Source organism: Odocoileus virginianus, chromosome 16 (genome assembly GCF_023699985.2).
Source record: "Odocoileus virginianus isolate 20LAN1187 ecotype Illinois chromosome 16, Ovbor_1.2, whole genome shotgun sequence".
NCBI lineage: Eukaryota > Metazoa > Chordata > Mammalia > Artiodactyla > Cervidae > Odocoileus > Odocoileus virginianus.
In genome coordinates this window covers 2,221,732-2,247,816 of record NC_069689.1, presented here as the reverse complement: position 1 = coordinate 2,247,816, position 26,085 = coordinate 2,221,732, and the positions used below count along the sequence as shown (strand labels likewise).

Sequence of the window (26,085 nt, the reverse complement as noted above, 5' to 3'; positions counted from 1 at the left end):
AAGAACACTGGAATGGGTTGCCATTTCCTTCTCCAATGCATGAAAGTGAAAAGTGAAAGTGAAGTCTCTCAGTCATGTCTGACTCCTAATGACCCCACGGACTGCAGCCCACCAGGCTCCTCCGTCCATGGGATTTTCCAGGCAAGAGTACTGGAGTGGGGTGCCATGGCCTTCTCCGGTGTCTACCTACTAGCAAGTAAATTTACAGTACAGATTCAACTCTTAAATTGAAGTCAGTTTTTTTAAAAGAAAAACTGTATCGTACGACAACCCTTTTATCTTTTTTTAATTTTTAAAAATTTATTTGTGACATATATATGAGATGATATAGAAAGTTCAAGACTTCCATAAACCCTTAAACATTGAGTCTAAACACTAGCAAAAAGATTTTTCAAAGTACCCAATAAAAGCCAAACGTCTGCATCCATTTTATCCTTAGCATATTTCTTTATCCTTTAGGAAAAGATGCATTCCCCCCCAACCCCGTTTTTTAACCAGAAACTATCAAACAAGCTAACAGATGGCGAGGGCATTGAATCAAGTCTAATTTGGGTTGAATTCAAGTTTGATTATCTAGAGACATGGAAGCAATTTACCTATATTAGCATCAAATGCCTAATACTGATAAAAATGTTATGGATGTATGATCTAGTAGAAAGCCTTCTGTATTGGGACTTAAAAGATACTCCCTCCCCCATACCCCACAGGCTAACTGCAATTATAAAAACTGCAGCAAAGTCACATACTACTTCTGCCTCAGGATCCTTTATCTGCCCAAAGAGATGACAATAACTCGTTCTCCTTTCTGTGAGATACTGAGAGGACAAAGTGGAATTATTTGAAAAATTTTTTCTTCACTGGGTGTGGTAGGCAGAATAATGGCCTTGCAAAGATACCCATCAGCCTAATCCCCAGAATTTGTGAAAATGTTACCTTATATAGCAAAAGGGTCTATGCAGATGTGATTACATCAGCATCTTAAGAGATTATTCAGGATGTCTGGATGAGCCTAAAGTAATGACAAGGGTCCTTAAAAATGTGAAGGAGATGGCCATTCTGACTGATATGAAAGTCTACCGACGATAAAAGCTGGAGAGGGTATGGAAACAAGGGAACCCCTCCTGCATTGTTGGTAGGAATACAAATTGATATAGCTTCTATAGAGAACAGTATAGAGATTCCTTAAAAAACTAGGAATAAAACTACCATATGGCACAGCAATTCCTCTACTGGACATATACCCTGAGGAAACCATAATTGTAAAAGACATACGTACCCCAATGCTCACAGATGCACTAGGTCATGGAAGCAACCTAGACGGCCATTGACAGATGAATGGATAAAGAGGTTGAGGTACATATACACAATGGAATATTACTCAACTATAAAAAGGAATGCATTTGAATCAGTTCCAATGAGGTGGATGAACCTAGAGCCTATTATACAGAGGGAAGTAAGCCAGAAAGAGAAAGACAAATATCACATATTAATGCATATATATGGAATCTAGTACTAGAAAGATAGTACTAATGACTACTTGCAGGGAAGCAAAGGAGACAGACATAAAAGACAAATTTTTGGACACAGTTTGGGCGAAGGAGAGGGTGAGATGATTCAAGAGAATAGCATTGAAACACATAAATTACCAATGTATAAATTACCAAATTACCAAATGTAAAATAGATAGCCAATTTGCTGTATGACACATAGAACCCAAAGTCGGTGCTCCATGACAACCTAGAGGGGTGGGATGGGGAGAGAGGTGGGAGAGAGGGGACATTTGTGTACCTATGGCTGATTCATGTTGCTGTATGGCAGAAACCATCACATCTTTGTAAAGTAATTGTTCTCTAATTAAAAATACAAAGTTTATCAAGAAAAAAAAGTGAAGGAGAGAGGTAGAAGCCTTAGATTGAATGATATGGTAAGACAAAGACTTGACCATCCACTGCTGGCTTTGAAGAAGGAAATGGGCTATAAGGCAAGGAATGCAGGCAGCCTTTATTTGCAGTGATGTGGATGGATCTAGAGTCTGTCATACAGAGTGAAATCAGAAAGAGAAAAACAAATATCATAGATGAAGGCATATGTATGAAATCTAGAAAGATGGTGTAGATGAGCCTGTTTGCAGGGCAGGAATAGAGATGCAGATGTAGAGAGTAGACACGTGGACACAGAGCGGGGAGGGGAGTCGTAGGATGACTTGGGAGAAGAGGATTGACATATATACACTCACACTCTGTGACCCCATGGACTGTAGCCCACCAAGCTGCTCTGTCCATGGGATTCTCCAGGCAAGGATAGTGGAGTGGGTTCTTATGCCCTCCTCCAGGGGATCTTCCCAACCCAGGGATTGAACCTGGGTCTCCAGAATTGCAGGCAGATTCTTTACTGTCTGAGCCACCATAAACTAGTGTTGTTTTAAACCAGTAAGTCTGCTGCAGTTTCTTAGAGCAGTAATAGAAAACTAATGCACTGGGATCAATCTCAGCTCTGATAATTAACCTAGCTATGTGTTCTTGAGTAAGTTTTTTTGTTTCTGAACTTCAATTTCCCCTGGAAACTGAGGATTAAAATCAGCAACTATTAGATGCAACAGATATCATATAGGATAAGTGCTGGGTGTTATTCAGTGATTTAAAAAAATTATCTATTTGTTTACTACTTCTTATATTACACTAAGGCAATATAATGCAATTATTTTTTCAAAATCTATTCAATACATGCAACTGATAGTTTCCATGTGCTATACACAAGCAATGAGCATTAAAGCTTCCATCATTATATAGATGTCATTGGTTTGTTCTCACAGACTGGAAGGTTGGCCCCTCCGTCTGTGGGATTCTCCAGGCAAGAATGCTGGAGTGGGTTGCCATTTCCTTCTCCAGGGGATCTTCCCCACCCAGGGACTGAACCTGGGTCTCCCTCACTGTAGGCACAGACGCTTTTACCGTCTGAGCCACCAGGGAAGTAAAGAAGAAATATGTGTATAATTTGTTTTAAATCCAGTTTATACATCCAGTATAAAATCACAACTTAGCATTGATTTTTATCTTTTTTTTAAATCCTTCAGGCAAAGGTGCCTTACATACCAGAAAGCTTTTGATGACAAAAGAAAATTAAAGATAGAAAGACAGATTACCATAGTCTCACATTTAATTTTACTATGAAACAGAAATTCACAAGGAAGTTAAATGGATTTGGTTTGTTATCAACACTCAGCCAGTTCATGTCAGAGAGAGATTCCCTCCTGGGTTTTCTACCTGCAGACTTGTGCTATTTTATTACAGTAGGGATTAACAAACTATGGCCCATGGGTCAAATCTGGTCTGCCACCTGTTTTTGTAAATAAAATTTTATTGGGACATAGGCACACCCTTCATTTACATATTGTCTGCAGCTGTTTTTCTGATACCAAGGCAGAGCTGAGCAGTTGCAATAGAGACTATGTGGGAGGCAAAGCTTAACTTACTATGACCTGAACCTTATACATTAAATCGCTGATCCCTGTACTATAGTGCATTGCTTCTCAAGGTATGAAAACTTAATTTATCTAATAAAATGTTTCAAAACAATAGATTTTAAAAATGAACCTGCAGCAAAGTTTTAAGAATATTACACAAATAAAGAAATACTATGGCTTAATGTACCATACAACATTAAATATGGATGAAATTCTGGGCAGTACAGGTACTATGGCTCCAGTAAGATACCATGCAGGTAAATTCAACTTTGGCTAAATGATGTTGATTTAGTAAAAGCAAAAACATCTCAGCATACAAATGTCAAGCAAAATAATGTAATAACTTGCCATTGTTGTAATCACTATTTACTAGGAATTATTACAAACATATTTGACCATAATTTACCTTAAAAACTGATAATTATTAAAAAATAATCCTTCATAAAGCATTTATTCATTAATAATTATTGAGTACTTTATCCTAGTGGATGTAAACACCTTTTATAAGTGGGAGAAAACACATTTTTCTCATGTTTTCTTATGATTGAATAAGGGGAAAGCAACTAATAAGTATTCGGTGTGAAGAAGTAAAGGGAACCAAAACACATAACCACTGAATTTTCAAAATAAACATATGAACAAAGAATTCTTATTTCCATTTTTACGACTGAAGAAGCAGGCTTGGGGAAAGGGAACATCCCTCCAAGGTTACATCATTAGAGCTGTTAGGTGGTTGTGCTAGAACTTCAGCCCAGGCTTTTCAGTCTCTAAGATTCCCTATTCATTACTTCTCCTACTTTTAATAATGTCTTTAGAGTCAATGATCTCCTGAATATTTGGTATAGAAATGTGGGCCTCAGATGAGTACTTGTTCAAGTACTTTGGATTCAAATCTCCTTTTGAGAAAATTAAAAATTGGCCTTGCCTTTAGTTACTTGCCATGGGGAAGTGACATAGCCTTAAGTTTGGGCAAAAAGATAAATCAGGCTCCTAAATTTTAAAAATATAAATGTAAATTATAATTTCATCATGTAAAATATGTTGATTTCACTTGGACTCAATAATACAGGATATAAGCATATCTAAGACTCATGAAAGAATCTGGTAAAATTTATTTATTCCCAACTCCGAAAGTCTGCTACTCTTTGGCAGAAGCCAAACAAGGGGTATTTTCATTATCTGCTCTCTTCTTCAAACTCTATACTTGTATATAGATCGTCTACAAGCAACAAACAAGGGCAGTGTTATCCACAAGGTCCTGGGAAATGGTCCTCAATGAATTTGGACTTAATATTATGCATCTGGCTTTTTATAAAAGGCAATACGAGAAACATCTAATCCAAGAACATTTCTGGTTCTTTTCAAAACCCCATTGAGTTATTTGTGTTGTTTATTATACCCAACATCCCATACATAGGACCCATGTAGTATCTCCTAGAGGTTAGTGTAAGCAAAAATCATCCTTTTTGTCTATCAACTGAGAAACTTTTTAAAGAAACACATAAGCTATGAGTCCTAAAACAAAGGAACTTATTTTGTCAGATAAAAGTAAATTTTGAGAGATCGCAATTCCCTAAGCTGAACATATTTCCAAAGCAATATGTTTGCAATCAGAAAAGACCGAAACCCAATCAACTGGAATCCTTCATTAAATGGAATGATGCTCTACCACTGCTTTTGAAAAAGGAAAATAAATAACAAGACATGCAAAAGTCAGACTCTGGGGGACTTAAGATAAAGTTAAAAATGGTCCCCACTTCCACCAACTTCAAAATGAGCCTCTTTTTTAGGGGAGTTGAAGTATGCAGATAAAATGACAAAAAAAAAAAAAAAAGAAACATATAAAATGAGAAGTAGCATCCCAAGATTTATAGATAAGGAATTCTGGGAGTTTGAAGAAATGAAATATTGCCCATATATTTAGAATGTCTGAGTTCTTATTCTTTAATGAATGTTCATGCTTCCATCTAGAAATATTAGCTCCAGCTTAAAGAGCTTTCTTCAGCATTTCTTGTGGAGCAGATCTCTTGGTAGCAAATTCTCTGTTTTCTTTTATCTAAAAAATGTATTCTTCTTTCACTCTTATTAAATTGATGTATAATTTATATAACATTAGTTTCAAGTGTACAGCATAATTTGATATTTGAATAAAGTATATAATTGCAAAATGATCACCACAGTAAGTTCATCCTTCATTCTTGAATAATATTTTTGCTAGGTATAGAATTCTAGGTTGACTGTTCATGTTTTTCCAGATGCTATCCTACTCTTTCTGTCCTCAATGATTTCTGATGAGAAGCTAAATATTAAGTACCACCCAACAGACCTTTGAAGCTTTGTTCATTTCCCCTATAAGCTTTCTTTTTTTCCCTCAGATAATTAATATTGATCGATTTGAGATCCTTTACTCTTTCCTGTCATGTCCCCTCAACTGCTTTTCATTTCCAGAACTTCCATTTGGTCTTTTTTTGTTTGTTTCTGTTTTACTGCCAACCTCTGTTGAGATTTTCATGCACTAAAAGCATATTTTGTTTCACTTCATTGATAATAGTTATAATAGCTATCTTGAAACCCTTGTATACTAATTTCAACACTTGGTTCATCTTGATGTTGGAAACAACAGATCATCTTTTCAACTGAGAATGTATTTTATTTTCTTGGTACTTTGTATGTTATGTACATACATGGGCTTCCCTGGTGGCTCAGACAGTAAAGAATCCCCCTGCAATGTAGGAGACCTGGTTTGATCCCTGGGTTGGAAAGATCCTCTGGAGAAGGGAATGGCAACCCACTCCAGTATTCTTGCCTGGAGAATTCCATGGACACGAGAGCCTGGTGGGCTACAGTCCATGGGGTCACAAAGACATGAGCAACTAACATACATCACGTCTGTTATTTTTCTCTAGTATTTCTTTATTTCAGTGATTAAAAAAAATTTTTGTGGGGGGTTAATCTCTAACTGTAAACATTTCTTCTAGTGTAGATCTTTTCACTTTAGTTGGGCTGTGTGCTGTGTGCTAAGTTGCTTAAGTTATATCTGACTCTTAGCGACCCTATGGACTGTAGCCTGCCAGGTTCCCCTGTCCATGGGGATTCTATAGGCAAGAATACTGGAGTGGATTGCCATGTTCTCTTCCAGGGGACCTTCCTGACCCAGGAATCGAACCTGCATCTCTTGGGTCTCCTGCACTGGCAAGTGGGTTCTTTACTACTAGCGCCACCTGGGAAGCCCTTAGTTGGGCTGGACTGAGTCTCTTCTAGGCATGTATGGTTCAGAGGTCAGTCAGAGATGTAAGCAGATAAAAATCTGGAGATCTGTCTGGCTCTTTCCCTTGCAAACCACTTTCTCTTTAGCATTCCCAGTTTCCCATTTTTTCTTTTCTGGTACACCAGACCATAAAGGATTCAGGTCTTTCTCTGTCTGCATTATTGCCATCCATTTTGCCCTGCACAGACTGCATTTAGTCCCTAGCTGAAAGGGACTTAGTTGTACAGCTCTTTGTCTCTCTTCTCCAAGTGAGTATGGGTTATTTCTGAGGGTAGTATGGAGAAAGTAGTATAGGGCATTCTGAGCTATTTAAGGAAAGGTATGTAGGTAAGAAAGCCTAGATGGGAAAGATGCACTGAGATGGGAAATCATGATGAAATGTTAAGTTAGGATTAAATCATGTAAGCTGTCGAATGCTAGCTATGGCTAGGAGTATAACCAATAAAATATACATTTTAGGCAGAAGGATAATATACTTATATCTATATTTTAGTTCAAGATTAATGTATCTGTATGTTTAAAATTAACTGCAATGATGGGAGGTAGGGAAAGTAGTAGGAAGCAGTTCTAGTAGTGCAGGTGGGAGGTAATGAGGTCTTAACTTGGCTACTGGCAGAGGGAATAGACAGCAAAGAACAGAAATGAAATGACTTAGCAAATGACTTATTGATGACCTAAAGTTCATCAATAATATGGATTACCACAAAAGATTAAATTTTCCTGTTATTAGGCAGTAGGTGTCTCTTTCATTATTTATTTAATAGTGAGGACTATTATAAAAGCAAATCAATGTAAAATTACTCCTTAGATGTATGAGTCTGGTTCATAGGGTAGAAACAGATAATTACAGACTGTAGTATATTTCTGATACCATATAGTAGATTATCATTCTATCAGGATATAACTATATGGTAGGAGATAAAAATCAAACATTCCCCATATCCACATACCAGTAGCACATAAAATTGCCATTAATGCAAGCCCAGTTATGGGACTGTCCATACTGCAGTTTCATCAACACTTCTGTACCAAAGAGTCTGAGTTGAAGACTGGAAAAGAATCAAAACCTCTTTTTGATTGATATACTGTAAAAATGAAACTGACAATCAAGCCATTGCTACCAAAAGGAATAAAACTCTAACTAAAACAATACATAGCACATAGAAGATACTCCATCTTCAAAGCATTTTACCCTCATTAACTAATTAAGAGTCTCAATTCAGTGGGTCTAATATAGTTTTCTACTCAAATGGTATATATTAAAATTCATTTATTAGTAAGCAGTACTTTAACGTCATTATAATTGTTACTTAATTTTGACTTATGTGCAAACACTTTATATATATATTGAGCATAGAGTATACAGACATCAACATCCCCTCCCTCTTCTACAAGAGTTAACACATTTATAAATGCTAGCAATTTAAGAATCACAAAAGCAAAATACAGTTGGGCTTTCTTAAAACAAAAGGTTTTAAAGGGAAAAGAGGAAAAGATAGCCATGGTTAATTTAATAGGAAAAAGGGGAAAAGTTGTGCTCTTTAGAGAGAAGAAAATTCTTCATGAGAAATTTGGTAAAAGATGACATTTAGTAAAATTTGCTTAGTTTTGGAGAGTTGATGAACAAAAATTTGCTTGGTTTTGGAGAGTTGATGAACAAAAATTTACTCTGCATTGAGATGTTTGATTTAAAGATGACAATTTTTACTCAAAGTTTCAAGGCAGCAGAACAAATGTAATGCCTTTTAATCCTGTTGTTTATTACCACCTAGAATGTGTTCCTTGAATAAGGAATAGTTCCCTCTTATTAATTTATGACTAGAGTTGATAAGTGTTATACATAAGAAATTTATTTGAGACATCTCAGCAAAAATAATTATGGTGTTGTCAATAGGCTAGGTTACCTCACTAAAATTCCTAGAAATTCAAATTAAACATTAAGAAATCAATAAATCATCTATTACATTGCTCTAAAATGTAAAAACAAAAACAAAACCAACTTAGCTGTTGGTTAGACTGTGGAGTATTCTACGCACTATCTATGTGTGAAGCCGCTCAGTTGTGTCCAACTCTTTGCGACCCCATGGACTGTAGCCTACCAGGCTCCTCCGTTCATTGGATTTTCCAGGCAAGAATAGTGGAGTGGGTTGCCATTTCCTTCTCCGGGGATCTTCCCCACCCAGGGATTGAACGCAGGTCTCCCGCACTGTAGGCAGATGCTTTACCATCTGACCACCAGGGAGTCCAGGAGAGTACAAAAAAATGTACAAGCCCAAGGACTTCACTGGTGGTCCAAGTGGCTAAGACTCCATGCTTCCTTTGCAGGGGGCATGGGTTTGATCCCTGATCAGAGAACTAAGATTACACATGCCCTGGGCCATGGGCCTCCCAAGCCCCCCCAAAAAGTAGGGGTCTTCTCAAGGGTGATAAGGCATACATAAAACATCTCCATATATACAAAGAAATAAAGATAAAAACAAATAAGCACATTAAATCCTTACATGTGTTTTGATCTTGCAGTTTCTAAGAATTTATCTACAGGAAGGCAATGCCATGCTCAATTATTAATTTGCATGCACATTAATTTCTACAGGATGTTCAGTACAGCGTTATTTCTGATAGGGAAATGAGAGACAATTTAAATATCCCATAATATTGGAGGTTAGTAACTTAAGATAACATGGCAATATGACAGAATATTATACAGTTAATGAAATAGAGATGGTTACTTAAAGACATTGAAAAGTATCTATAAAACACAACTAGTTTTAAAAAGACTACTACATATAGGATAATCCCAGTTTTGCTAAAAACAATGCACATAAATCTAACAAAAAGACTGAAAGACTAATAATACAAAATGTCAAATGAAAATGTATATATTCCAAATTTTCTTTTTTTAAAAATTAATTAATTTATTTTACTTTACGACATTGTACTGTTTTTGCCATACATTGACTTGACTCCGCCATGGGTATACACGTGTTCCCCATCCTGAACCCCCCTCCCACCCTACTACAAGACTACAAGTGTATTTCACTCAACATCACTTTCATAAAAGAAAAGAATTACATCGAGTACTAAAAAAAGTCTCATATGCCCTTTACCCACATGCAATGTACTCTAGATATTCTTGCTCTGATGGCTCTACATAAACCTTCTGCTCAGTCACTGAAGCTCTGAATGATTCCAACAAAGATAATTCTGAATGTCTATCACATGGTCAGTCACCTGGGAGGGATTATATCAAATTGTTATGAGTTTGGGGACCCAAATGAGCACCCTCTATTGCAGACCAATATCAGAATAGGACTACGTGTGTCCTAGGCAAGATTTGTTCTCCAGAGGTGAGAGGCTAGTGATTAACCAGGTTTTATATTAAATGTCTTCATCATTTGTGAGCAGCCAGATGGTTGGTAATATGTGTAGATATTTTGAAACATAGGCTGGCTGATTTCAATTAGTTTTGAAGTGAAACAAATGATAGCACAGATCTAAGCCCAGGGGTACTGAGAGAATATTTTCTTTCAGATGAATACCCCAACCTAGAGTTCCCAATTATATAACATAGCTAATGGTTATCCTGGAACATGTGCTGTTAGAAAGAATCTGTGTTATGAAGCACCTAACTGGGCAAATATTTCATGCCCAGGAGAAAGAAACCAGCTAATGCGAATGAGGAAAGGGAATCAAAACGAAGAAAAAAAAAAAAACACCCCAGTATAGCTTACATGCTTGTGTTTCAGACTAAGGTTAGTGAGGAAATTTGGCAGCAAATAAAAATACTTCTATGGTAAGCTGAAGTAGTTTTGGGCCAAATCAAAGGCTCTGCCTAAAAAGATTAGTAACTGAACAAATGTTGGCTTTTCCAGGCTTAGCGTGCAATGCCAATTTTATGTCATTTTCCTCAAGATGCCAGCTGTGTTGTTCCTGATGATTCTCCTCACTATAATACTGAGGAAAAGGACACAGAAGAGTCCTTGAGAATGCCACCATGTGGGCATATCTTGGCCTCAAAAATTCAGACAAGTCAGGAGAGAATGAAATTAATTCTCTTAATCAAAATAGGTTGAGAATCTAAAATTTTATTTCTTCTCTGAATCATAGGGGTCTAATGGTCATTCAGAAAAGTGGTTTGACTCCAAGTCTCCCAAAGAAATCAAATGAGTTATCTTTTAAAAAACATAAAGCAAAACAGAAACAAAAATTTCTTAAAACATAATTTTAACCTTTAATTTTCCTTAACAGAAAACAGTTCAGGTTTTTTTCCCCCTCCTTGTTAGCTACATTGCTAATGAAATCCCGGATGTAAAGAAAATTATTGTTTAGTCACTCAGTTGTGTCCAACTGTGTGTGACCCCATGGACTGCAGCCTGCCCAGCTCTGTTGGCCATGGAATTCTCCAGGCAAGAATACTGGAGTAGGTTACCATTTCTTTCTCCAAGGGAAAATTAAATGGCTTTCAATGTTTTTCTCATCCCATTCAGTGACTGGGATGCATATTATTAACTGCTAAATGCCTACCATACCATAGGTACTATACCAGGTACTTCATTTACATTATTGCTTATCACTAACCATGACAATGACCTTATGTAGGTTTAACAGACTAATGAATTGAGAGTCGAAGGTAATAGGTAATCTGACCAAGGTCACACAGTCCAGATCCCACTCCAAGACCCATGCCCTCTTCATATAACCATAATTAAATGGAAAGATCTTTGACTAACAAACTCAGTGATTCAATTTTTTTACAAGAAGAAATAACAAAAGACCATTGTGGCTGGAGACAAAGCATGGACTTTCCATTAATAAAGGGACATATCTTACAGACGCAGTCGTTTTTCTCATAGGATCATTAAGCATTCTGAAATAGCTTGAAGTGGTCAAATAAAAAGCAAACAGATTACCTTTTTTTTTTTTTAATGCTTTACTTTTTTTTCTTTTGGCAGCGCCACATAGCATGCATGGATCTTAGTTCCCCGACCAGGGATTGTACCCATACCCGCTGTAGGGGCAGCACGGAGTCTTAACCACTGGACCACCAAAGAAGTCCCCCAAACAGCTAGATCTCATAGGCCAAAAGGAGGCAAACACAGGAAGATGATAGGAGCTACAGGGTAATAAAAATAATTGTTTAGACGACTCCTTCCCTGGTGGCTCAGTGGTAAAGAATCCACCTGCCAATGCAGGAGACATGCGTTTGATCCCTGGGTCAGGCAGATCCCCTGGAGAAGGAAATGGCAACCCACTCCAGTATCCTTGCCTAGGAAATCCCATGGACAGAGAGGCCTGGGAGGCTACAGTCAACGGGGTTGAAAAAGAGTTGGACATGACTTAGCAACTAAACAACCACATCTCAAAATATGGTCCAGTAACTGCAGCACTGGTATCACTTGTTGACTTGTTGAGGTTTCCCAGGTAACACTAATGGTAAAGAACCTGCCTGCCAATACAGGGGATGTAAGAAACTCAGGTTCGATCCCTGGATTGGGAAGATTCCCTGGAGGAAGGCATGGCAACCCACTCAAGTAGTCTTGCCTGGAGAATCCCATGGACAGAGGAGCCTGGCAGGTTATAGTCCATAGGGCTGCACAGAGCCGGATATGACTGAAGCAACTTAGCATGCACGTTGGCTTGTTAGACATACAGACTCTCAGGCCCCACTCCAGACCTCCTAAATCATGATTTAAAAGGTTAGAATGTTCATGAAAGCCTGAGAAGCAATTATCTTAATTATAATTAATCCAATAATGACTAAATTATGTTCAAAGCTAAAGAGGTAGAAATTAGCCTAGGGCCAACAATACTTTCTAGAAAAATAAGCATTTTTATGCATTTCCATAATGTGATTGATTTTGTAAATTGTGAACAGTAGCTTTTGCTTCACTTGCTAAGACCACTTTTGCAGCAAATTTTAAAGTCATTATTCCATTCTTTGTTTCCTACCTGGTAAAAGCTTAGTTTCATCTCTCACTTTTCACCCACTCAACTTAGCAAACATCCAAGTCTAAACAATAGCACATGCCTAGTCAAGATTTTACCTTAAAGTGATAAAGGCCAAAAAGCCAAGATATGACCTGCAGGAATGAAACGCATTTATAAGCAATAGCTGTCCTCACCTAAATTCAAGGTTTCCCTTGATTTAACTATAGTAGCAAGCGACCTGCATATTACCCTACAAAATGCAATTTTCTCTTTCAATAATGGTCTCTAATACCATTGCTAACTGAAAGGATTTATGAGTTCATTTGTCAAGACAAAAGATCTCATAAAAATAGACTTTTTTTTTACACATCTAGCCACAACCCAAATGAATAAGATTAGTGGGAAGAGTAAAATGCATCTGATTACAGAGAGAACACAATTAAACCCATTAAGGAACTGACTGGTCATAAAATAAAATTACCAATGTCCTGTTACAGAAACAAAAACATAAAATTACTGATGGATCCTTCTCTTCACTGAAAACAGGAGATCTGTCACATAGTTAAAAACAACCTGCTTGAAGTAACTGACCAGACCACAATGTGTTAAAGGGGAAGACAACAGCCTTACTTGAGAGATTTTTAAAAACTTTTAATTTACAATAGTTATGTTTATAATGTACTCACATGGGACAAGAAAGACTGCCTCTGAATCAAAAATCCATGGCTTTGAGTATAATTTAAGGGAATTCTCTTAAACCAACATTCTTATTTATTATCAGGGTTATTCTTTATTGAGCATCAAAATAAAAACTATCTGAGTCAAAATCCTCAAAAAGCTTAAAAATTAGATGGAATATTGGTTTTTTCTACTTTAACTTCAAGAATCTCTCTAATTGAAGAAAAATAAGTCCAGTCAGAGATACCGAGACATTATTTCTGATTCCAGATTCTTCCACTTTATAATCTCATAAATCTAATATTCTTATATCCTATAACAAAAAAGACTGAAAAAAGACTGCATCACCCAGATAATACCAATAAAAACAAGAAAAGATTAGTAATAAATTCAATGTTCAAATTATAATAAAATTTTCGTGATTGACCAGTTTCACTAATACAGCATTCTTTTGTCTGATGATACCTTCCATCTTTGCTGCTTTTCTCCTTTAACAGGATTGTTGGCTTTGCTTAAAAGAGGACTGATTCGTCTCTGACTTATCAGATGGTTAAAGTCTGTCTAATTTGAGTAAGCTCTTAAAAAAACACTGCTTTAGAAAGGTCAATTAGTTCTAAACAAATGTGTTCAGTTCAGTAAGCATCTCCTATAGAGAAAGGTCCTAAACGGATAAGCCAATATTTCCTGTTGTGCTCTAGTGTATAAAGGGGCAAAGGAAGCTGTAACTGAATGCACACATTACCAGCTGGGGTCCCCAGAGTTTATAATTTCCGCCAACACTTACAGGAGATTTCCACTGAGCTGCTACACCAGCATTTTCTAGGCTTTTGCTGAATTATGCCATTTGTAGGGAGGGGGGTGTTTAAAAACACATCAAATCCATCATGAAATCTGGATGTTTTTTCCTCCACAGTGATTTCTGGTCTTTCCCAGCTATTTCCACTTTTGCAGTTGCACCTTTCATGTTTACAATGTTCTGGCATTCTCCCAGCTGCTATCTTTGCCTCCAGGCCTTCTCACCCCATCTATATACACTCATTAAAATAATGTTCTTCAATTAATTTCATCATGTAACCTGTCTGTTCAAAAAATTACCATGACTTCCTGTTTCTCAGTGTTATCAAAGCCAAATTTCTTAATTTGGGTCTCAAAACTCTCCATACTTCAGATTGATTACTATCTCCTCTTTACCGATGAAGCACTTTGAGTCCTTAACTAGGGTCACACAGTTAGTAGAGGAGCTGGGATTTCAGCCCAGGCAATCTGGTTTCAAAGTTTATGTTCTCAAGTGTTATATTATACTATATGACCCCTGTTAAGAGCCTGGTGTGTGGAGTTACCTTGCAATTGCATTTATGGATCTCTGGATATTTTTCCCCAACTACATTATTCTCAGAGACAGTCCACTTCTTTGATATGTTCACACAAAGCCTACACATAGTAGACAACTTAATGTTTCATTGACTGGTGTTACACTACAATGATTGTTCAGATCTTTGAATGTATCAGGTGGTTAAAACAGTTTTTGTCTACTCATATCCTCATCTGCTGTAGCTTGTGCATTTCCTTGTCTAACAATAGGGTGGTATTAGATATTCCTAAATGGTATTGTGGTTCAGAAATAGGCAATGGTGGAATCTCAGCAGAGACTCACACACACACACACACACACACACACACAAAATCAGATAGTGAACAGAAGACTACTCTTAATGGCAATCCTAGAAATAAAACAAGTAGGAAGGCTACATGAAACATGATAGTATGTAATCTCCAGCACTGGCAATTCTTAAACTCAAAATAACTTTTAATACACTCAGTTTTCTATATATGATGAAGCCAACAAAGTAAATAAAGGGGGAGCCCTTGCTAGAAGGCACTGTGATGTACATTTCACAAGAGAAGGCAGCCAGTCATAGTCTTGTTCAATCCTAGGCAAAGCTTGTGTAAATTAAATATTTAAGCTTAGCCCTGTGCTCTGAGTATTTGATCAATCCTGAACTATGAAACAAAAAGAGAAATCAATACGTTCCCTTAATTCTGTCAAGTTTGTGGCAGCTGAAAATAAAATATATGGGTGATAGTATACATGCAGAAAGACCATTATCTGGAACAGGTCTATTTCCTCTTCTCTTTTCCTCTGGAGTTTTTCCACCGTTACATTACCAGTTAAGTTTACCTGAGATGTTTCAAAAAAAAATCTGAAATATTATCATTTACAGATCTACAGAGATTAACCATATAAACATATGATAACAGAGTTGTCAATATAAAGAATTATCCACATGTTATTTCATTAACAAAAACCTATTGTTCTAAAGATTTTGGAACTAACAAGGTTATGTCCCAAGTTCAAAATAAACCAATACTCCTATTTTTAAAATAAGACAGTGAACAACTTTGAAATTAGATCCAAAATAATAAGCTACTCCAGAGGATGGTAAGGAAGCTAAAAGCCAAGATACTACCTATTTTCTCTATTATTTTTCTAAGTAGTCCAAATGCAAGCTTGGAGGAAAGTGCAAAGCCCAAAGTAAATCTGTCTAATTAAAAGATAGCTGGAGAAAGTTCTGCATAAATATTTTTTGGATGCAGAAAAAGAACTATTGTGAGAAAAATCTCACTCTTCGTAAGTCAAGAGGAAAACCGAGGATAACTCAGAATAGTTAGAATAACAATACCAGCTATCACTTACTGTTGAGAAATATTATTATCTCCTTTAAGCCTCACATCTACCTTATTAAAATATTACCATTCCAGTCCTATAGATAAGGAAATTGAAACTCTGAGAGATTAAGTAATTTGGTCATAGACCTAGGTCCTGGTTCATACAGGACCTAGACAGGGGCATATCTGGATTAAGGACTCAGATCTAAGTCTAAAGTCTATGCTTCTTTCTATTTGACTATACTTCAGAAGTTCTCAACCTTCAGTGCCTGCCACAATAGTCTGGGATCTTTTTCAAAATACAGATGCATGGGTTACATCCTCATAGTTGCTAAACCAGCAGGTCTGAGGTGGCACCAAAACATTTTTACTTTTTTTAAAAAGGTAGAACAGGAGTTTCTGATGCACATCAAAAGACTAGACAGGGAGAAAAACCCAAGGCAATCTAAAAGTAAATTCTTTGTCATTCTGTAATACCTGTTTTTCAACAAGTTAACCTTTCTAATCATACATTCTGTAGGCATCCATTAAATCATCCTGTTTCCTATCAGTATGCTATCCTTAAGCAAATAAGGAGGTTGGAGTAGTATAACTGAAAGAGAGGCCCATTTACTATAGGAGGAACATCAAATAGACATTGACCATTTTCCACCAGTAATCTAAAAAGTGAACAACATAGAGACAGTAGAGGTAGAAGTTAGAGAAATATTGTTCTAATATCTTAATATAGCACACATTTTGGATTAGACAGAAAATGATAAAACCTTATAAAATAAACAGAAAATAACAGTTTTATTCTGGGCTTAATCTTCAGGTTTAGGTCATACCTGAATGGCCTATGGCTTTCCCTACTTTCTTCAAATGAAGCCTGAATTTTTCAATAAGGAGCTCATGATCTGAGCCACAGTCAGCTCCAGGTTTTGTTTTGCTGACTGTATAGAGTGTCCCCATCTTCGACTACAAAGAAGACCAAAACCAGCCCCCCAAAAAAGAAATGTAAGAAGGCAAAGTGGTTGGCTGAGGAGGCCTTACAAATACTGAGAAAAGAAGAGAAGCGAAAAGCAAAAGAGTGAGGGAGAAATATACCTAGTTGAATCCAGATTCCAGAGAATAAGAAGAGCCAAGAGAGGCTTCTTAAGTGAACAATGCAAAGAAATACAGGAAAACAATAGAATGGGAAAGACTAGAGATCTCTTCAAGAAAACTGGAGATACCAGGGGAACATTTCATGCAAAGATGGGCACAATAAAGATCAGAAATGGCAAAGACCTAACAGAAGCAGAAGAGATTAAAAAGAAGTGGCAAGAATACACAGAAGAACTACACCAAAAAAGTCTTAAAAACCCGGATAACAGTGATGGTACGGTCACTCACCTAGAGCCAGACATCCTGGGAGTGTGAAGTCAAGTGGGCCTTAGGAAGCATTACTATGAATAAACCTAGTGGAAGTGATGGAATTCCAGCTGAGCTATTTCAAGTCCTAAAAGATGATTTGTGAAAGTGCTGCACTCAATATACCAGCAAATTTGGAGAACTCAGCGATGGCCACAGGACTGGAAATGGTCGGTTTTCATTCCAATCCCAAAGAAAGGAATGCCAAAAAATGTTCGAACTACTGTACAACTGTGCTCATTTCACTTGGTAGCAAGATAATGCTCAAAATCCTTCAAGCTAGGCTTCAGCAGTACACGAACTGAGAAATTCCAGATGTACAAGCTGGATTTAGAAAAGGCAGATGAACCAGAGATCAAATTGCCAACAACTGTTGGATCATGGAAAGAGCAAGGGTATTCCAGAAAAACATCTACTTGTGCTTCACTGACTACACTAAAGCCTTTGACTGTGTGGATCACAACAAATTGTGGAAAATTCTTAAAAAGATGTGCATACCAGACCACCTTACCTGTCTCCTGAGTAATCTGTATGCAGGTCAAGAAGCAACAGTTAGAATTGGACATGGAGAAATGGACTGATTTCAAATCGGGAAAGGAGCACATCAAAGCTGCATATTGTTACCCTGCTTATTTAACTTATACACAGAGTGCATGTGTGCTAAGTCATTTCAGAAGTGTCTGACTCTTTGCCACCCCATGGACTACAGCCCGCTAGGCTCCTCTGTCCATGGGGTTCTCTAGGCAAGAATACTGGAGTGGGTTGCCATGCTCTCCCCCAGGGAATCTTTCCGACCCAGAGATCAAACTTGGGTCTCTTAGATCTCCTGTAAAACCTGAGTCCTCATTATCAGAGAAATGCAAATCAAAACCACAATGAGGTACCATTACACACCAGTCAGGATGGCTGCTATCCAAAAGTCTACAAGCAATAAATGCTGGAGAGGGTGTGGAGAAAAGGGAACCCTTTTCCCATTCCCACCATGCTGCAGTCCATGGGGTTGCAAAGAATTGGACATGACTTAGAAACTGAACAACAACAACAATCTTCAGAAGCTTACTTACAATTTGTAGAAATGAGATTTAAGTACTTTTATTTGGCCCCTCCACATGATATGAGGGATCTTAGTCCCTAATCAGGGATCAAACCCACAGCCTCTACATTGGGAGCAGAGTCTTAAGTGCTGGACTGTCAGGGGAGTCCCGAAATTTAAATAGTTTAGATACAACCATCTCCAAAATGTTTTCTGCTATTGTTCTGTAGAACACAAGTAAGAAAAAAATCCTACAGGTTAATATTTTTTCTGGTAAATGCAGATTTCTCTTAAGAAAATAGGCTAATATTTTATATACATCATTATTTTAACCATTCATTTTTACTGAGTACTTACACAAGACACTTTACTACCTCTAATTTTTTTACCAGTTGCATTCTAATCATGCTTTTATCATTTTGAACTTGTACTTCTAACTGGACTCAAAAATATAGGGTGGTTACCAGGTCTGTTCTGTGTCCATGGATTCTCACAGGACCTGAGTTCATAATAAGGTCATGTTAGATAACCTGCTTTGGCCTTTAACTTTTCCAGAACTTCTGCTGCAGGACTTCAGTGAATAAAATTTGATCTGCAAGACCCTCACAGTATGCTTGATCCATACTCCTCATTAGACAGATGAAGACACTAAGATGCAGAGAGAAAGAAGTAGATTAAAATATCACGTATTTGGCCAAAGCTGCTGCTTTTTTGCAGTCTAGCACCAAACTTAAGAAGTGGGTACATCTCAGGCAATGCTGCACTATGAATTTTATGGGCCCAGAACACTTTATCTTCATGGCCCTTCCTCCATAAAAAAATGAAAAATTATATTTATTGCCCTTTTGGCATGAAGACAAATATATTAATGTGTGTGTGTTCAGTCACTGTCATGCGTGACTCTTTGCAACCCCATGGACTGCAGCATACCAGCCTTCCCTGCCCTTTACTACCTCCCAGAGTTTGCTCAAATTCATGTTCATTGGGTTGGTATTGCTATCTAACCATCTGATCCTCTGCCGCCCCCTTCTCCTTTTGCTTTCAATCTTTGCCAGCAACAGGGTCTTAAAACATTTTGTTCATTTGTTCCTTTGGATTTCAAAAGACTTTAAAACATTTTCATGAGCCCCTAGAGGTACTGAGGGTCCTGGGCACTAAAGCATTAGATGGCTGTGGTTTTAGATGACCCATTTGACAGTCAAAACCAGCTTTTCTCTTCTCCAGGAGACATGGCTCTGCCAGAGGGCACTATCCACGTGGCTTCTCTATTACTTAGGATGTACTGGCCATAGAAAGCTCAGCCTTTTATCAGACTGTTCCAGTGATTCTTATTCCAGTAGCTCTCCAGAACCTACTTCCTCATTCTAAACCAGCCAAGTCCCCTACAAAAACATTCTGAGAGAGTCAGCAGTATTCAACAGAGATCAGCTGCCAAGCCTCTGGGAATGGAAACAATCTCCAGAGTCCCAAATATATTTGAAAGGAATATTAGACAGATCACTTCATTGGGATTTATGGCCTTCCACAGGATGGCTAGTTATCACCCATAGAGACATCCTTACTCTAATAACAGGTATGAGGATTTTCTGGAACTAGATATGATTTTGTTTTCAGTATATTCACTATGTAAAAAGGCCATATCATTCATAAAATGGAAGAAGTTGTAACTCTACTGTAATCAGGGACAGTCAAAGACTATCAAAGCTCCTGATATTAATTCACTTTATGAAAACTGCCATTTTAAATGGAATTTATCATTCCCATAGCACCTGCTCTGACTGATTTTACTTTAGGGTCCTCAGGTATGAGGCTCAACTCAAGTGCTATCCTCTCTAGTAACTCAACATTGATCACTTCTCTCATGGTCAGAGGTATTTGACTCCTGACCACTTCTGTCACATATGTTATTTTTCTATAGCTATTTCTGATTTTTTAATTCAATGTATAATATAATATTTTCTGACTACTATATGCTAGGTATGACATGGTGTATACGAAGAGCAGTAAAATAAGACACTACTCTAGAAGAGCTAATTTCAAGCAAGGGGCAGAATAATACATAATATATTAATATTTTTAAAAAGGCAAACATAAGTGCCACTATAGTGTATTTATTGGATGAAGGAAGTACTTATCATGTAGGTGATAGCATTTGAGATGAGTGTTAATGAAGAAAGATGACACAGAATTGGAAATAAGGTAGCAAAGAAACAGCACAGCAAAAACACAGAAATAGCAAAGTGTCAAATATATTTATAAAACAAGAAGTATAATTTGGTTTACAACATGTAGTACCACTGAGAAGTGAAAAGCAAAATTATGGGCAAAATATAAACATCTAAAAGGTGTTCTAACATCTGGGACCTCATTTTGTATTTTGTTTGTATTCTTATAGCCCAGGCTAGTTCTGGCCATTAATAACATTTGGCAATTGACTAAAGCTGTTAGAAAAAGCATTCAACAGTGTACATATTTATAAGGCACCTGTTAAAAGGCATATAATAACTACAGCAAATATATAATGACATAAGGCACTTGGGGAAAAAGTGCCCACAAATTCAGTATAAAATAGTTGTTAACAAAGAATAGATTTGGGGAAAATCATCTTAACCTTTCTTGTAATATAGATTTGATATTTTGAAATATTACAATACCCATCACAAATTTCATGACATTTCCTCCACCAAAGCTCAGAAATAAAGTATGTGCACTTCAATAAAAAACAATTCCAGTCATTAGACTACTTTTCATCAAGTCTTCCAAGACAGGTGCCGATTCAGTTTAACAAAGGAAAACTGCAATGGCTTCCTAAGTAAAGTGAGGCAGCTAAAACTAAAGGCCAAGTTTTTTTTTTTTTTTCCTTCCATTTATTTTTATTTGTTGGAGGCTAATTACTTTACAACATTGCAGTGGTTTTTGTCATACATTGAAATGAATTAGCCATGGATTTACATGTATTCCCCATCCCGGTCCCCCCTCCCACCTCCCTCTCCACCCCATCCCTCTGGGTCTTCCCAGTGCACCAGGCCTGAGCACTTGTCTCATGCATCCAACCTGGGCTGGTGATCTGTTTCACCCTAGATATACATGTTTCGATGCTGTTCTCTTGAAACATCCTGCCCTCGCCTTCTCCCACAGAGTCCACAAGTCTGTTCTATACATTTGAGTCTCTTTTTCTTTTTTTGCATATAAGGTTATCGTTACCATCTTTCTAAATTCCATATATATGTGTTAGTATACTGTAATGGTCTTTATCTTTCTGGCTTACTTCGCTCTGTATAATGGGTTCCAGTTTCACCCATCTCATTAGAACTGATTCAAATGAATTCTTTTTGATGGCTGAGTAATATTCCATGGTGTATATGTACCACAGCTTCCTCATCCATTCGTCTGCTGATGGGCATCTAGGTTGCTTCCATGACCTGGCTATTATAAACAGTGCTGCGATGAACATTGGGGTGCACGTGTCTCTTTCGGATCTGGTTTCCTCAGTGTGTATGCCTAGAAGTGGTATTGCTGGGTCATATGGCAGATCTATTTCCAGCTTTTTAAGGAATCTCCACACTGTTTTCCATAGTGGCTGTACTAATTTGCATTCCCACCAACAGTGTAAGAGGGTTCCCTTTTCTCCACACCCTCTCCAGCATTTATTGCTTGTAGACTTTAAGGCCAAGTTTTACTGAGAACAATTTGCAGCTGCATAATTAGATAACAAAGGGAATTAAAGACAGCATCTTCAGTTTGAGAAACTGCCCAAATTAAAGTAAAATTCAGAATTTTCTTGCAGTAACAAAATTTTAGAGCATAATTTTATTTTCAGATGTGGATAAAATATTGTAATTAAAATATACAAGTAGGTTCAAAATTTCAGAAATAAATGGAAGTTAACTATTTGAACAATTTAATTACTTTACAAGAAAAATTAGAATGCATGCAGATACAATGTAACAAATGTTCAATTTAACAATATATTTTAAAAGCTAAATGTATAATAAAACAATTGGTATACTCATTTTCTCTGATCATTAATCTACTCTCTTCTAAGGTATCAATGATTAATGTCTTCCTACACATATGTATAAATTCACTTTCTTACAAGCATCTCTGCCTGTGTTTAAATTGATATACTATGTAATTTGAACAAAAACAGATATTTTCTCTAACAACCATTATGACTCAAAACTATTGTAAATGCTTCTTCAAGAGTGGCCCCCTAGTCCACATGACTCATATCTCACCTGGTATGTTTGCTCAAAATGTAGGTCTTTACTCCAACAATTCTTGGATCTCACCAAGATACAAAATCATTGCCCTTTAACGAGTATTCTTACTTCTCTCTTACTCAGAATAAATTCCATGAACAATTATGTTTTCAACTTTGCAACACTCTCTAGTCCTTTCTTTCCTCTTTCAACCGTGTTAGCCTGAGTAGATGACTACCAGAGAAAAGCCATACAACTTTGCTGACTGCTTTCACTTAAAATGTATTACTGTATTACTACAAGTCTCAAATGGGGACTTAACACTGTCAGAAACAGAATCCAAATCAGGTCTTTCTATATACCTACTTTGCCACTTTGAGGTAACTATTTCACAATTGTCTTGTCTCCTCAAATCTCTGACATCACTTTCCCAAGTCCCTTACTACTGGTGACCTTGCCTCATACTTGAGGGGAGAATGAAAGTGAAAGTGAAGTCACTCTTTGCAACTCCATGGATTGTAGCCTACCAGGTTCCTCCGTCCATGGGATTTTCCAGGCAAGAATACTGGAGTGGGTTGCCATTTCCTTCTCCAGGAGATCTTCCCGACCCAGGGATTGAACCCGAGTCTCCCACATTGTAGGCAGATGCTTTACCATCTGAGCCACCAGGGAAGTCACTTGAAGGGGAAAATAGATCCAAATAGATGAATTTTATCTCATCTTCCCATTAGTTCTACCAGTCTGACTTCACATATGTTACCTTCACTGCCTTAACAATGGAAAAAGGAATTGTGTCCCTCTTTAAAGCCAACCCTTCCACTTGTGGTCAGAATCTCACCCACTTGTGACTTCTCAAGGATTGTTACTGCAATATATCTTTTCTCTTCTCAATATCATCAATTTCTTCAGTCCAGATAATTCCCACTGGCATATGGATGTGCCTCAATTCCACTCATTTTATTTTTACATTTTTATTTTATTTATTTATTTTGGCTGCACTGGGTCTTTGTTGCTGCATGTCGACCTTTCTCTAGTTGCGGCAAACGGGGGCCACTCTCTAGTTGCAGTGCACACTGGCTTCTTGTGGTGGTGGCTTCCCTTGTTGTGGAGCATGAACTCTGGGGTGCTTTGACTTCAGTAGCTGTGGCATGTGGGCTTAGTTGCCCCACAGCAGATCGTCCCACACCAGGAACTGAACCGGTGTCCTCTGCATTGCAAGGGGGATTCTTAACCAACGGACCACTAGGGAAGGCCAATCCCATTCATTTTAAAAAACAACCTTCCCGGTATTTATGTCTCCCTCTAGGTACTGCAGCACTCCTGTATTACCTTCCACAACAAAACTCTGCAAGAAGAGTACCCTTTTCATACAAATTAAAATTTTTTAAATTCTAGTTCTGTGAAAAATGCCACTGGTAATTTGACAGAGATTGCACTGAATCTGAAGACTGCCTTGAGTAGTACAGCCATTTTACCAACATTGATTCTTCTAATTCAAGAACACAGTATATCTTTCCATCTGTTTGTATTGTCTTCAATTTCTTTCACCAGTGTCTTATACTTTTCCAAGTCTTTGCCTCCTTAGGTAGGTTTATTCCTGGGTATTTTATTCTCTTTAATGTGATGGTAAATGGGATTGTTTCTTTAATTTTTCTTTTTTTGTTGTTGTTGTTAGTGTATAGAAATGCAACAGATTTCTGTGTATTAGCTTTGCATCCTGCAACTTTACCAAATTAATTTATGAGCTCTACAGTTTTCTGGTGGCATCTTTAGGCTTTTCTATATATATCATCATGTCATCTGTGAGTAGTGACAGGCTTTTTTTCCAATTTGGATTGCTTTTCTTTTTTTTTCTCTGATTGCTATGGCTAGGACTTCTGATACTATGTTGAATAAAAGTGGTGAGAGTGGGCATCTCCTTGTCTTATTTCTGATCTTAGAGGAACCAGTTTCAGCTTTTCACCATAGAGTATGATGTTAGCTTTAGGTTTGTCATTATGGCCTTACACTGAGGTAGGTTCCCTCTATGCCCACTTTCTGGAGAGTTTCTATCATAAATGGATGTTGAAATTTATCAAAAGCTTTTTCTGCATCTCCTGAGATGATCACATAGCTTTTATTCTTCAATTTCTTAATGTGGTATATCACACTGATTGATTTGTGGGTACTGAAAAAGTCTGCATTATTTAGAGAAATCCCACTTGATCATGGTGTCTGATCCTTTTTGTAATTTTAAAATTTGTATGGAATCACAAAAGACCCTGAATAGCCAAAGCAATCTTGAGAAAGAAAAATGGAGCTGGAGGAATCAGACTCTCTGACTTCAGACTACATGACAAAGCTATAGTAATCAAAACAGTATAGCACTGGCCAAAAAACAGACATATATATCAATAAAACAGGATAGAAAGACCAGAAACAAAGCTACACAACTGTGGTCAATTAATCTACAACAAAAAAGGCAGGAATACACAATGTATAAAAGACAGTTTCTTTAATAAGTGGTGCTGGGAAAACTAGACAGCCACATGTAAAAGAATGAAATTAGAATATTCTCTAACACTATATACAAAAATAAATTCAGAATGAATTAAAGACCTAAATGTAAGACTAGATACTATAAAACTCTCAAAGGAATACACAGGCTGAATACTCTTTGACACAAATCACAGCAATATCTTTCTGGATCTATCTCCTAGAGTAATGGAAATACAAATAAATGAATGGGACCTAATTAAACTTAAAAACTTTGCACAACAAAGGAAAATACATACAATGGAAGAAACACTTGCAAAGAGTGCAAGTGACAAGGGATTAATTTCAAAAATATACAAAAAGCTCATACAGCTCAATATCATAAAACAACCCAATCAAAAAATAAGCACAAGATCTAACTAGACCTTTCTCTAAAGAAGACACACAGATGGCCAAAAGGCACATGAAAAGATGCTCAATAATGCTAATTATTAGAGAAATGCAAATCAAAACTACAATGAAGATCATCTCATACCAGAGAGGCCATCATTAAAAAGTCCACAAACAATAAATGCTGGAAAAGGTGTGGAATAAAAGAAACATTTCTACACTGTTGGTAAGAATGTAAATTAGTACAGTCACTATGGAGAACACTTTGGAGGTTCCTTAAAAAGCTAAAAATAGAGTTGTATGATCCTTGATCCCACTTCTAGGTATATATCCAGAGGAAACTCAAATTTAAAGAGATACATGCACCCCAATGTTCACTGCAGGACTATTTACACCCACATGGAAGCAACCTAAATGTCCACTGACAGATGAGTAGATAAAGAAGATATATATGCATATATATAATGGAATATTACTCAGTTATAAAAATAATGAAGTAATGTCATTTGCAGCAACATGGGTAGACCTCGCAATCACCAAACTAAGTGAAGCAAATCATTCTGTTATTAGTCAATACTCTAAAACCTTC

General features: G+C 37.1%; 1 protein-coding gene across 14 annotated transcripts in view; it reads right to left on the bottom strand.

Moving 5' to 3' along the window:
• Positions 1-26,085, bottom strand: part of PEAK1 (pseudopodium enriched atypical kinase 1) — a 309,415-nt gene that overhangs the window by 95,582 nt on the left and 187,748 nt on the right. The window contains exon 1 of one of the 14 annotated variants that reach the window (XM_070477614.1): positions 18,894-21,401. The exons of 12 other annotated variants lie outside the window; for them this stretch is intronic. The gene's annotated coding sequence lies outside the window, so the exon portion shown is untranslated. Of the gene's footprint in view, positions 1-18,893; positions 21,402-21,439; positions 22,126-26,085 lie in introns of those variants that run through there. One more of the 14 variants, XR_011491677.1, reaches the window with a different exon arrangement.